Source organism: Taudactylus pleione, unplaced genomic scaffold (assembly GCF_031769625.1).
Source record: "Taudactylus pleione unplaced genomic scaffold, aTauple2 ptg000021l, whole genome shotgun sequence".
In the NCBI taxonomy this organism is placed as follows: domain Eukaryota; kingdom Metazoa; phylum Chordata; class Amphibia; order Anura; family Myobatrachidae; genus Taudactylus; species Taudactylus pleione.
In genome coordinates, this window is record NW_028284423.1 from 8,318,576 (window position 1) to 8,334,075 (window position 15,500).

Genomic DNA, 15,500 nt, shown 5'->3' on the forward strand with positions numbered 1-15,500 from the left:
AGGGCCGGCTGGCTTGACCGTTAAAGGGTGCTGTAACCCCCAAAGTACACTCCAAACCAAATAACAAAATATTTTTTCTGTGTTTGTGAATTGTGTGCGCAGTAGCCGCACGTGCATCAACAAAGTAGTGCCAAGCGTGCGCCTGTGTCATAAGTAAAGGGCCGGCTGGCTTGACCGTTAAAGGGTGCTGTAACCCCCAAAGTACACTCCAAACCAAATAACAAAATATTTTTTCTGTGTTTGTGAATTGTGTGCGCAGTAGCCGCACGTGCATCAACAAAGTAGTGCCAAGCGTGCGCCTGTGTCATAAGTAAAGGGCCGGCTGGCTTGACCGCTAAAGGGTGCTGTAACCCCCAAAGTACACTCCAAACCAAATAACAAAATATTTTTTCTGTGTTTGTGAATTGTGTGCGCAGTAGCCGCACGTGCATCAACAAAGTAGTGCCAAGCGTGCGCCTGTGTCATAAGTAAAGGGCCGGCTGTAACCCCCAAAGTGTGCTGTAACCCCCAAAGTACACTCCAAACCAAATAACAAAATATTTTTTCTGTGTTTGTGAATTGTGTGCGCAGTAGCCGCACGTGCATCAACAAAGTAGTGCCAAGCGTGCGCCTGTGTCATAAGTAAAGGGCCGGCTGGCTTGACCGTTAAAGGGTGCTGTAACCCCCAAAGTACACTCCAAACCAAATAACAAAATATTTTTTCTGTGTTTGTGAATTGTGTGCGCAGTAGCCGCACGTGCATCAACAAAGTAGTGCCAAGTGTGGGCCTGTGTCATAAGTAAAGGGCCGGCTGTCTTGACCGATAAAGGGTGCTGTAACCCCCAAAGTACACTCCAAACCAAATAACAAAATATTTTTTCTGTGTTTGTGAATTGTGTGCGCAGTAGTCGCACGTGCATCAACAAAGTAGTGCCAAGCGTGCGCCTGTGTCATAAGTAAAGGGCCGGCTGGCTTGACCGTTAAAGGGTGCTGTAACCCCCAAAGTACACTCCAAAACAAATAACAAAATATTTTTTCTGTGTTTGTGAATTGTGTGCGCAGTAGCCGCACGTGCATCAACAAAGTAGTGCCAAGCGTGCGCCTGTGTCATAAGTAAAGGGCCGGCTGGCTTGACCATTAAAGGGTGCTGTAACCCCCAAAGTACACTCCAGTCCAAACCAAAAAAAAAATTATTTTCTGTGTTTGTGAATTGTGCGCGCAGTAGCCGCACGTGCATCAACAAAGTAGTGCCAAGCGTGCGCCTGTGTCATAAGTAAAGGGCCGGCTGGCTTGACCGTTAAAGGGTGCTGTAACCCCCAAAGTACACTCCAGTCCAAACCAAAAAAAAAAATATTTTCTGTGTTTGCGAATTGTGTGCGCAGTAGCCGCACGTGCATCAACAAAGTAGTGCCAAGCGTGCGCCTGTGTCATAAGTAAAGGGCCGGCTGGCTTGACCGTTAAAGGGTGCTGTAACCCCCAAAGTACACTCCAAACCAAATAACAAAATATTTTTTCTGTGTTTGTGAATTGTGTGCGCAGTAGCCGCACGTGCATCAACAAAGTAGTGCCAAGCGTGCGCCTGTGTCATAAGTAAAGGGCCGGCTGGCTTGACCGTTAAAGGGTGCTGTAACCCCCAAAGTACACTCCAAACCAAATAACAAAATATTTTTTCTGTGTTTGTGAATTGTGTGCGCAGTAGCCGCATGTGCATCAACAAAGTAGTGCCAAGCGTGCGCCTGTGTCATAAGTAAAGGGCCGGCTGGCTTGACCGTTAAAGGGTGCTGTAACCCCCAAAGTACACTCCAAACCAAATAACAAAATATTTTTTCTGTGTTTGTGAATTGTGTGCGCAGTAGCCGCACGTGCATCAACAAAGTAGTGCCAAGCGTGCGCCTGTGTCATAAGTAAAGGGCCGGCTGTAACCCCCAAAGTGTGCTGTAACCCCCAAAGTACACTCCAAACCAAATAACAAAATATTTTTTCTGTGTTTGTGAATTGTGTGCGCAGTAGCCGCACGTGCATCAACAAAGTAGTGCCAAGTGTGGGCCTGTGTCATAAGTAAAGGGCCGGCTGTCTTGACTGTTAAAGGGTGCTGTAACCCCCAAAGTACACTCCAAACCAAATAACAAAATATTTTTTCTGTGTTTGTGAATTGTGTGCGCAGTAGTCGCACGTGCATCAACAAAGTAGTGCCAAGCGTGCGCCTGTGTCATAAGTAAAGGGCCGGCTGGCTTGACCGTTAAGGGTGCTGTAACCCCCGAAAGTACACTCCAGTCAAAACCAAAAAAAAAATTATTTTCTGTGTTTGTGAATTGTGTGCGCAGTAGCCGCACGTGCATCAACAAAGTAGTGCCAAGCGTGCGCCTGTGTCATAAGTAAAGGGCCGGCTGGCTTGACCGTTAAAGGGTGCTGTAACCCCCAAAGCACACTCCAAACCAAATAACAAAATATTTTTTCTGTGTTTGTGAATTGTGTGCGCAGTAGCCGCACGTGCATCAACAAAGGAGCAGCGCCAAGCGTGCGCCTGTGTCCCATAAGTAAAGAGCCGGCTGGCTCATTTCTTAAAGGGTGGTGTAACCCACAAAGTGCACTACTCTCCAGCAAAAATAAAAAAATATTTTCTGTGTTTAGCCGCACGTATATATCAAATCGATATAACATAAATGGAGGACCAAACTTTCTCCGATAAAAATAAAATAGAGAAAGATCAAGAACCACTTCCTCCTAGTGCTGAAGCTGCTGCCACTAGTCATGACATAGACGATAACATGCCATCAACGTCGTCTGCCAAGGCCGATGCCCAATGTCATAGTAGAGGGCACATACAATCCCAAATGACAAAGTTCAGGAAAATGACCTTGAAAAAGACATTTAAATCAGCTGAAGAGAGACGTAAACTTGACAATATGCCATTTACGACACGGAGTGGCAAGGAACGGCTAAGGTCGATCCCTAGTATGTTCATGACTAGTGGTTCAGCTTCACATGACGAAGGAAGCCCTCCTCCCACTAAAAAAATCAAAAGAGTTAAGCTGGCAAAAGCACAGCGAAGAACTGTGCTTTCTAAGAAGATATCACAAATCCCCAAGGAGAGTCCAAGTGTGGTGGTGGTTGCGATGCCTGACCTTACCAGCACTGGACGGGAAGAGGTGGCTCTTTCCACCATTTGCACACCCCCTGCAAGTGCTGAAAGGAGCACCCACAGTCCACTTGCTGATATGCAAATTGAAGATGTCACTGTTGAAGTACAACAGGATGAGGATACTGGTGTAGCTGGCGCTGAGGAGGAAGTTGGCGAGGAGGATTCTGATGGTGATGTAGTTTGTTTAAATCAGGCTCCGGGGGAGACAGTTGTTGTCCGTGGGATGAAAAAGCCCATCACGGTCATGCCTGGGCAGAAGACCAAACATTCCACCTCTTTGGTCTGGCAATATTTCTATCCAAATCCGGACAACAACTGTCTTGCCATATGTACCATATGTAAAGGTGGAATAAGTACTGGTAGGGACGTTAACCACCTAGGAACATCCTCCCTTATACGGCACCTGCAGCGTGTTCATAATAAGTTACTGTCAAGTTCAGAAACTTTGGCTAAGACTGTAAGCAGTCCAGGGACACCTAAATCCCGTTGTCCTGTTGTATCCAAGCGCCTGCAAACCACACCGTCAACTCCCTCCTCGTCAATTTCCTCCTTAGTCAGGATCGGAAGTAGTCCTGCAGGCCATGTCACTGGCATGACTGACTCTCCTATCCGGGATTCCTCCGGAGGATCCTGCATTGCTATGCCTCCTGCTGCCGCTGCTGCTGTTGCTGCTGCTGGGAGTCGTTCATCATCCCAGAGAGGAAGTAGGAACACCACTACTTTTACTAAACAATTGACCCTCCAACAGTCCTTAGCGAGGAGGATGAAGTACGACAGCAGTCATCCTGAAGCAAAACGTATAACTGAGGCCTTGACTGCTATGTTGGTGTTAGACGTGCGTCCGGTGTCCGCCATTAGTGCAGTGGGATTTAGACAATTGATGGAGGTAGTGTGTCCCCGGTTCCAAATCCCGTCTAGATTCCACTTCACTAGGCAGGCGATACCGAGACTGTACAGAAACGTCAGAAAAAGTGTCCTCAGTGTCCTGAAAAATGCCATTGTACCCAATGTCCACTTAACCACGGACATGTGGACAAGTGGAACAGGGCAGACTAAGGACTATATGACTGTGACAGCCCACTGGGTAGATGTATCACCTTACACAGCAACAGCAGCGGCGTCACCAGTAGCAGCATCTCAGAAACGCCAGCTCGTTCCAAGGCAGGCTACGCTGTGTATCACCGGTTTCAGTAAGAGGCACACCACCGACAACCTCTTAGAGAAACTGAGGGAAATCATCGCCCAGTGGCTTACCCCACTTAGACTCTCCTGGGGATTTGTGATATCTGACAACGCCACCAATATTGTGCGGGCATTACATCTGGGCAAATTCCAGCATGTCCCATGTTTTGCTCACACAATAAACTTGGTGGTGCAGAATTTTCTGAAAAGCGACAGGGGCATGCAGTAGACGCTTTGGGTGGCCCGAAAAATTTCTGTCCACTTTCGCCATTCAGCGACTGCGTGCCGAAGACTGGATCGCCAGCAAACACTCTTGAACCTGCCCCGCCATCACCTGAAGCAAGAGGTTGTGACGCGGTGGAACTCAACCCTCTATATGCTTCAGAGGATGGAGGAGCAGAAAAAGGCCATACAAGCCTATACATCCACCTATGACATAGGCAAAGGAGGGGGTATGCACCTGACTCAAGCGCAGTGGAGAATGATTTCCGTGTTGTGCAAGGTTCTCCAGCCCTTCGAACTTGCCACACGTGAAGTCAGTTCAGACACTGCCAACTTGAGTCAGGTCATTCCCCTCATCAGGCTTTTGCATAAGCAGCTGGAGAAAGTGAAGGAGGAGCTAAGACGGAGCGATTCCACTCGGCATGTGGGACTTGTGGATGAAGCCCTTCATTCGCTTTGCCAGGATTCCAGGGTGGTCAATCTGTTGAAATCAGACCACTACATTTTGGCCACCGTGCTCGATCCTAGGTTTAAAGCCTATGTGGTGTCTCTCTTTCCGGCCGACACAAGCCTGCAGAGGTGCAAAGACCTGCTGGTGAACACACTGTCAGCTGAAGCGGAACGTGACACGTCAACAGCTCCTTCTTCATTTTCTCCCGCAACTGGGGCTGCCAGGAAAAAACTTAGCTATCCTAAGCAACCCGCTGGCGGTGATGCAGGGCAACCAGGACCAAGTTTGGACATCTGGTCTGGACTGAAGGACTTGGCAACAATTTCTGACATGTCTACTGTCACTGCATATGATACTGTCACCATTGACAGAATGGTGGAGGATTACATCGGTGACAGCATCCAAGTAGGCATGTCAGACAGTCCATACCTGTACTGGCAGGAAAAAGAGCCAATTTGGAGGCCCCTGTACAAACTGGCTCTATTTTACCTGAGTTGCCCCCCCTCCAGTGTGTACTCCGAAAGAGTGTTTAGTGCAGCCGGGAACCTTGTCAGCGAAAGGCGTAGGAGGTTGCTTCCACAGAATGTGGAGAAGATGATGTTCATCAAAATGAATTATCAGCTCTTCCAGGGAGACCAGCCTCCAGAACGTACAGAGGGACCTGTGGTTGTGGATTCCAGTGGGGACGAGTTAATACTCTGTGAGGATGAGGATGTACACACTGAAGAGGGTGAGGAATCGGTGGATGAGGAGGATGAGGATGACATCTTGCCTCCGTAGAGCCAGTTTGTGCAGGGACAGATTAATTGCCAGCTTGTTTTGTGGGGGCCCAAACGAACCAATCATTTCAGCCACAGTTGTGTGGCAGACCCTGGCGCTGAAATGATTGGTTTGTTAAAGTGTGCATGTCCTGTTTATACAACATAAGGGTGGGTGGGAGGGCTCAAGGACAATTCCATCTTGCACCTCTTTTTTTTCTTTGCATTATGTACAGTTTGGGGCCTAGTTTTTCAAACTGCCATCCTGTCTGCCACTGCAGTATCACGCCTAGATGGGTCACGTGTTTGTGCCGCCCGTGTCGCTTAGCATAGTCATCCAGCTACCTCGGTGCAACCTTTTGGACATAAAAACACTATTGTGAGGTGTTCAGAATAGACTGGAAATGAGTGGAAATTAAGGTTATTAAGGTTAATAATAGCATAGGAGCAGAAAAACCTACAAATTCTGTGATTTTAGCTGTTTTTATGCTTTTTTTCAAAAAAATACAGATCCAAAACAAAAAACCCAGAACCCAAAACACGGAAGGGTGGTTTTGGCAAAACCAATCCAGATCCAAAACACGAAGAATGATCCAGATCCAAAACCAAAACACAAAACACGAAAAGTGGCCGGTGCACACCCCTAGTAGTAAGGCAGTTGTAGACAATACGCTCAAGGAGCTTGGAGGCAAAAGGGAGGAGAAAGATAGGTTGGTAGTTAGAGAGATCAAGGGTAGGTCTTTTAAGAATGGGGGAGACAAGGGCATGCTTGAATGCAGAAGGGACAGTGCATGATGAAAGGGAGAGAGTAAGAAGGTGGGCAAGATGGGAGCAGGCAAAAGGAGAGAGATAGCGGTGGAGGTGGGAGGTGATAGGGTCAAGGGGGAGGTGAAAGGGAGGGAGGACCGAATGAGGGCCATGACTACCTCTCCTGAAGCAGGGGAGAAAGATGTCAGAGTAGGTGAGATGGAAGGGAAGAAATTATCAGGGAAGGGAGGGGGTGGAGAGCTGGGGGTTTTGTGTCCTGACGTATGGATTACATTTTAGATGTATAGTAGGTGAGAAAGTGTGGAGAGAGTGTGGAAGGGGGGTGAGAAGGGGGTGGATAGAGGATGGAGTTAAAAGTGGCAAAGAGACACCGGAGGTTAGAGGACTAGGAGGAGATGAGGTTCTTGAAATATGACTGTTTAGAGAGGGAAAGGGCAGCACTGTAGGATGAAAGCATACATTTAAAATGGAGAAAGTTAGCCTTAGAGCACGATTTCCTCCACTGTTGCTCGGCTGTACGTGAACACCTTTGTAGGTATCTGCTGCATTTGGAATGGCAGGGTTGAGGTGTGGATCTGCGAGGGTGAGTAGTGATCGCCAGAGCAAAACAGTTCAGTGCAAAAGTAAGGGAGGCATTGTATAAGGAAGCTGCATGCTCAGGAGAGAGAGAGAGAGAGAGATAGAATCGGGGAGAGAAGAGAGTCGAGTAGGGAGGATAAGGAAACTGTGTCAATAGCGTCAATGTTACACTTAGTAATGGTAGCCTTTGGAGACAGAGGCAGAGAAGAAGAGAGTGATAGGTTAGAGAGAAGGTGATGGTCAGAGAGGGGGAATGGGGAGTTGGAGTAATCAGTAATATCACAACGGTGAGTGAAAACCAGATCAAGAGAGTGGCCACTCGCATGGGAGGATGAGGAGGTCCATTGGGAGAGACCAAATGAAGATGTAAGGTTAAGGAGTTTAGAGGCATAGGAATCTGTAGGGACATAGATTGGGATATTGCAGTCACCTAAGGTAATAGAGGGAAGATCTGAGGAGAGAAAGTGAGGGAGCCAGCAAGCAAAGTTTTCTAGGAACTTGGAAGGAGGGCCAGGGGGACGGTAAATGATAGCTACTCGCAGGTGTACTGGTTGGAAGAGGCATATGGCAGGTGTAGAAAATGTAAGAGACGGTTCTGAGGGTATGAGTTGGTCATTGTAGCTGGGGGATAGAAGGACCCCAACACCACCACTATGACTATCCCCGAGGCGGGAGGTTGAGAGAATGTGAGGTCTCCAGAGGAGAGAGCAGCAGGAGAAGTGGTGTCAGAGGGGGAAATCCAGGTTTCAGAGGTAGTAGGAGAGATGTGAATTAGATTATTAGGGTAGCTGTAGCATTGAGGTGATACGAATTTGAAGGCAGAGTGTTGGGATAGTGCGGGCACCTGAACTAGAAAGGGAACCTGTAGAAGTAGGGAAGGAAGGGAGTTTAGTGTGATGCCAATGAAGGTGTGGTGAGGTGCTAGGGAGAGGAGGGTGAGTGCAAAGCTTAGTGGTGGAATAGTGGGACCATTGTGGGGGAGAAAATAATGAAAGTGGAGTAACAGGAGAGGAGGGGGAGGGAAGCAGAGGGGAGGAATACAGACAGAGGAGGGGAGAGAAGGGGAGGAAGAAGGAGACAAGGGGGCAGGATAGAGGTGGGAACAGGGGTCAGAATATTGGATAAGGTAAGCACTGAGTTAAAGGAGAATTGAAGAAATTATGGTTATGATGATGTGGATGAGGTAAGAAGGGGGAGGAAAACTGGAAGTAGGAATAGTGAGAAAGATAGTGCTAAAGATTTGCAAAAAAGCTGGTGAAAGAACACTGCTTGTAAATGTGCATGCACACAGTAATTTTTGATTTTTATTGAGGGGAATATATGCGAAGATCTAATGGTTTCAGAAAATTAGTAATAAAGAAGACTATATTAGTACAGTAGTTTGAAGTTGTGAGGCTAGGCAAAAAAGCAATGGTAGATCAGCCAGTATCAGCAGGATTAAAAAGGTAAATTGGCATTGGTACAGATATGAAATTAGAAGTGACGAGATAATTTCTTTGCAATGATCAAACAAGGAGTTCAGTGTTGCATGTCCTGGTTATGCAGGCAGCAGGTGTTTGTTGTGAAGGGGTAGTGAACTCACACTTGATGCTCCATAGTGTCCAAATGCAGTGTTAATTGCAGGTGAGTTATGGATGTTGAAATGTTCTCCCTCTGTTTTCCTGTGGTTTAATGCTGAAATTTTTTTTTTAAATCTATTTTGTACTTGTGAAATTTGCACTTATGACAATCTGCTAACTACAGCCAAGGCCTACAGCCTAGTAAATTATATTTAAGTAGAAATGTAGCCAAGTGTGCACCCTAATTAATGACAACTTCCCACTGGCCAGCCAATACAGAACTAGCAATAAAATGGATTAAACAAAACATGTAGCACATGTAGGACTTAAGATCAATCATGCCTACTCCTAATCTAAGGACAGGATATAGTACTTATGGTAATTTATATATAATAAACTATTATAAGGCACTTGCAAACTTCAGATAACAAATTCGGTTTACCTAAATATATATTTCAAACAAAGCAGCACAACAGGAGTAATGGTCTGCAGCAGAGTTCAGATAGGAGGGGTCAGTTCAATCAATAATGCTGTAATGCTGAAATGTTCTTAAAGTTTATTTTGCACTTGTGAAATCTGCACTTATGACAATCTGCTAACTACAACCAAGGCCTACAGCCTAGTAAAAAGAATGTCGGGTAAGCTGTCCGGCTGCGCCCCCTGCTATGCAGATCTGGCCGCTCCCTCCCGGAAGGGGCAGCCAGAATGTCAGTAATCCTGCTACACAGTGCCCAAAATTCACATGTCACACAATAGTGCTCCTAATACACCTTACGTCTCACAATAGTGCCCCCAATTCATATTTCGCCAAACAGTAGTGCCCCCTATTCACATTACACTATACAGAAGTGCCCCTTACTCACATTTCTCCACATACTGTAGGTTGTGCCCTTTATTCACATTACACCACACAGTAGTGTCCCTTATTCACATTACACCACACAGTAGTGTCCCTTATTCACATTACACCACACAGTAGTGTCCCTTATTCATGTTATGCTACACAGTAGTAGTGCCCTTATACACAGCCGTACAGTAGTAGTGCCCTTATATACATAGCCACGATAGTAGTGCCCTTATACACAGCCACACAGTAGTAGTTCCCTTATACAGAGCCAGACATTAGTAGTGACCCTTATACACAGCCACACAGTAGTAGTGCCCTTATATACAGCCACACAGTAGTAGTGCCCTTACACACAGCCACACAGCAATGCCCTTATACACAGCCACACAGTTGTACCCTTATACACAGCCACACAGTAGTGCCCCTATACCATACATGCCTACCCTCCCGGAAGTCGCGGGAGGCTCTCGATTTTTTGAGTAACCCCCACACCCCCAGAAGTGTAGGCACTTCTTCCGCATTCTGCCCAATTCCTAGTGAAGTGGACAGAATAAGGAGAATTTACTTGCAGACCGGCGGGTCTGCGAGTAGGGGGCGTGACCTAATGACGTGATGATGCATCATTTGGCCCTACCCCTTATTTAAATATGCGCCATCTGTGGCAAATTGTCACAAGGGGGCGGGGCTTAGTGATGTGCCCCGACCGGCCCTGCCCCAAACACCTCCCACCTGCTTCTCCTCCCCGGGCTACTCCCGGGGAGGAGAAGACAAAATGTTAGCAGGTATGCCCTATACACAACGACTGGTGATGGAGGAGCGGCATTAAGAGCACCAGGCGTAGGGGTCAGAGGACGAACCACTGCAGTATAGACATCAGGGAGACCACACGAACCCATCCTGGGAGGTGACTGTTTATATCCCTGTGCATGCTATTTTGGGTGTGAGCTGTCCTACACCCCAATATATCTGGTGCGCTGCTACCTTTATGTGTTTTATGGATATTTTTATGTTTTGAATAAACTGTACTTCACTATATACTACTTTTTATTTTTTTGAGGAACTTTGGCATATTTACTATTTGAATCGTTTGAATATAAGAAAGACGGTGAAAAGGAACATTATAGGAACTCATTCCGAAAAAATTTTCCTCATTTACTAACTTTTTAAGATCTGATACCTACCTCAGAGGAGTACGGAAACTGCAAGTACTGTGTTTATTGGTGTTAATAGGGTGTAAGTGGCCACCCAAGCATTTCCTGCAGCACCATTGTATTGGCGCGCTCATTTCATTGTGAATTATTGGTTACAGGTAAGACAGCTCCTCTGCTCAGAGCTTTTGTTCCCGGTGGCAACAGCACGAGCAATTCCCAGAATGGAGGAGCCGGTGAAGGCATCAGGGGATGTGTCCCCTCCTCTCAACTGGCCAGACACAGTGAGATGCTGCTGACAACGCTGCTAAGCTGGAAATCAGTCAGACGCTTTTAATTGGCTGAGCTGTGGCCCTTTCTTGTGATTGGTCCAGGTGGATGAGTTCTAAACTGGCTGCTGGCTGGCAATGGCACCCAGGGCACATGCCCTGCTCGCCCCACACTAGTTACGCTACTGGAAAAAATATATTATCTGTTTATGACAGCCCCCTTAATAATAGCTGAAAAAAGTGTAATCATAAAAAGAGCAATGTGTTAAACTTCATTATAAACTGGGAAATAAAATCTCAATAGAGGTCAGGAAGTGTCAGAACCTTCTGTGCACAGCCCAAATGTTCCCACAAACTCGTGTGGCGATCACCTGCTCCACAAATATAAACACTAAATACACAATTGAGGGAAGTAGGTACACAATAGGGCGCTCTAAATGTACAAAAATTTTTATTATTTCAACATATAGACAAAAGATAATATGTTCCCCTAGAATCGTAGTTCTTCTTATAGAGTCTATAAAATCTTGTGATGTAGCCTGGAAATTCACACGTATATCCTCTCCTCATTGTAAACGATGCAACATCTGAAAAGAAGGAAAATGTCACTATATCAATCACCAGCACTTTATTATCAACAAAATAAAGGGGAACAGAGTGTGTTGGTATGAAACACCCCTCTACACAAGCAGTGCGTACCCCACTTACAAGGGGAGGTGACTAATGATTCCTCAAAAGGTATCTTTCCACTCCAAGATCACCCAGGTGTGTGGTTAATCAATAGTGCAGTCTGCGTACCATAACTCACTTATGGAAATAAAGATGGTAACTTATAAAGGTATCTCTTGATATAACAATAGCGTACCCCAACTTGCTCTAAAGACAATTAGACTCTGCACATCAAGGTTTCTTTTTCTGGTATGGAATGGCCAAGTTGTATGTCTTCAGTTCATTATGTGGTTCACAAAAAATAATGTGTCTCTCAGTATCGAATAGGACATAGTCCAAATAAAGATATATTTATTTAATAAAAAACAAGTCTGACAAGAAATGACATAACAAACATCAATCCATTCCTCCAAAAATGGCACTTTGAAAGGTCTCATGCCAAGTAAAAACAACAATAAAATTCATGAAAGGACATAAAAAGACCACAAAAAAAAATTTAACATGCAAAAAAATGTATCAATCTTTCAGCTTTGAGGATAAGTCACCCATTTGTTTTACCATTCTTTTTGTTAACTTATCTTAACCTAAGCCTAGAAATGAACACACTGACAAATGTAATGCAATTAAAGAGGTCACAGCCAGAATTTATTGATCGAATTGAAATTAGAAATAGGTGGCAGGAAGAAAGCAGTGCTCCGAGGCCACAGCCCTATGGAAATCAATAATAAATAACAGGGGCGGATCCCCGCCCTGCGCAGCCCGACCTGAGGAAGTACCATCCCACCTTAATTGGCACAGCCTCGGCCCTTCCCTTGGACAGGGACCAGGTCCCCCCTTTGGGCGGTGACCAACTTGCCGCTCTCAAAGGAAAGAATGCTCCCCAGGCACTCCTGCGCTAAATAATAGGCCGCCCAGGAGCACTGCTTCCCGCCAGGCTGCACTTCTACCTGTTGGAAGAAAACACTGAAATGTACAATCCAACAAAACAAAAAAAAGCATACAAACCAGCTTAGTCGGGTGGGTGGGTGGGTGTTTGCAGAAACTGGAAAAGAGGAAAATGGCTCCTCTGACCAGGCTATTTATATGGGTACCCTGAACACTCCCACAAATCCTACGATAGGCCTATCTCCCCCAAATGACCACTACCATAACCACACCTTCGCCCAAGCCTTAACCCTTAACTAACTAACAAAACTAAATATCAAACAGGGTGCTTATCTATCCTCAAACTTAATTAAGTATTCGGATGCATAAAAGATGTATATGTATGGCTTCAGGAACAGTTCAAATTATCATCAACATGCCTGGAGCTTTTGTCAAGGCAAATCATTAGTCACCTCCCTTGTGAGTGGGGTACGCACTGCTTGTGTAGAGGGGTGTTTCATACCAACACACTCTGTCCCCCTTTATTTCGTTGATAAAAAAGTGCTGGTGATTGATGTAGTGACATTTTCCTTTTCATATGTTGCATCGTTTACAATGAGGAGAGGATATACGTGTGAATTTCCAGGCTACATCACAAGATTTTATAGACTCTATAAGAAGAACTACGATTCTAAAGGAACGTATTATCTTTTGTCTATATGTTGAAATAATTTTAATTTTTGTACATTTAGAGCGCCCTATTGTGTACCTACTTCCCTCAATTGTGTATTTAGTGTTCATAATAAACTGGAACTGAATAAGCTTAGCAATAAAGGAGTTATCCCTTTAGGAAAATAGTATTAAACCATTGTCATAGGTCAAAGTAGAATTTTAAGGGGCAAAGTTAAAGAAGATGGGCGAGAGAAAGTAGTAATACAAGGGGCAAAGTTGCAGTCGATGGTTTGGAGAAGGTAGAAGTGTGAGGGGTGAAGCTGAAGTCAATGTACAGGCAAACAAACAAGACTCTGAAAACCAACAAGTGAATGCATTCTGCAACCTTCTGCTGCATGTGTACACTGCTGCCCATAAACGTCACTCGCCATATCGCTCCAGTCACTGCCTGCTCACTGCGTGGGCGAGTTTGGTGACAGGCACAGTGGGGCTGATTCAGAGTTGCATGCAGGTCAGCCGCATTACGTGCACTTAAATAAATACAGCACACCATTGTGTTCACATCCGCCTGATCCATCTGCTTGTGTAAGCAGCTGCCATCACTATCGGTGTGCGTTATTATCCGGGAGAGGCCAGCCAGAAAGTCAGCAAGCCTGCAAATAATATTCCAGGTCTTTCTCCGTATGTACTCTCTGAACTCTGTTTGCACCAGGTTTTGTCTGATAGTAAATATAACATGAACAATCTATATATTGTTCTTTTCTTGTTTTTTTTAATTGTTATTGTCTGCAGTAGGGAGATACTTTCTTATGATTTACTGAAGAAAAATTCTATTTTCCAAAATCATTGCACTCATGTAGAAGAGCCTTTTCTTTTCCAGTAATTAGCTGGTTACTTTCAAAAAATGTTATTTTTTAAAACTTCTACAACCACGTAATTTCAGCTTCATTTATGGCACAGACACACTGCAAAGATTAGCCAGTGTTCTTAGTCATAGGTATAATTTTAGGACTGAAAGGGAAGTCATCCCACACAATATGTGCAGGCCGGGTGATTTTGATTATTTCCATTGACCGTTTCTTTTATTCATTTTGGCCTTCTCAGATTTACTCTCTAGCTTTATACAACTGTGACATCAGTATAGATCACTCCACATCAGTCATACTAAGCCATTTTATGTACCTCTATCTATTCAATATTATTTTTCATATCTGTTATTCTGTTTTGTTGACAATAGTCATGGATTAACCTCTTATAACCTTATAATAGATGAATTAACCTCTTATAATATATATGTACATCATGTACATTATTATGCAAAGAGCTAACTCAGTGACATCAGAATCACTATGGACAAACGAAAAATAGAAATGGACAGTTGTGCTGCATGTGACCTCTTTGTGTGGGACCAGTTGCTTATCCTTGAGCTTAGCTAGTGCCACAACTGTTAATGATAGGTGTGCCAGAAAAGAATGAACGATAAGAAGGCACAGAATGTATTATGACAGTGCCTTATGTGTTCATTCACCAGTTGTGTTATCTAGGAGAACTGCAGTCTAAACATTCAGACACATTGCCCAGAATGAGGTTAGATAGAGAAACGTTTTCACTAGGGGTGTGCACCGGCCACTTTTCGTGTTTTGTGTTTTGGTTTTGGATCTGGATCTTTCTTCGTGTTTTGGATCTGGATTGGTTTTGCCAAAACCACCCTTCCGTGTTTTGGGTTCTGGGTTTTGTGTTTTGGATCTGTATTTTTTTGAAAAAAAGCATAAAAACAGCTAAAATCACAGAATTTGTAGGTTTTTCTGCTCCTATGCTATTATTAACCTCAATAACCTTAATTTCCACTCATTTCCAGTCTATTCTGAACACCTCACACCTCACAATAGTGTTTTTATGTCCAAAAGGTTGCACCGAGGTAGCTGGATGACTATGCTAAGCGACACGAGTGGGCGGCACAAACACGTGACCCATCTAGGAGTGACACTGCAGTGGCAGACAGGATGGCAGTTAGAAAAACTAGGCCCCAAACTGTACATAATGCAAAGAAAAAAAAGAGGTGCAAGATGGAATTGTCCTTGGGCCCTCCCACCCACCCTTATGTTGTATAAACAGGACATGCACACTTTAACAAATCAATCATTTCAGCGCCAGGGTCTGCCACACAACTGTGGCTGAAATGATTGGTTCGTTTGGGCCCCCACAAAACAAGCTGGCAATTAATCTGTCCCTGCACAAACTGGCTCTACGGAGGCAAGATGTCATCCTCATCCTCCTCATCCACCGATTCCTCACCCTCTTCAGTGTGTACATCCTCATCCTCACAAAGTATTAACTCGTCCCCACTTGAATCCACCACCACAGGTCCCTCTGTACCTTCTGGAGGCTGGT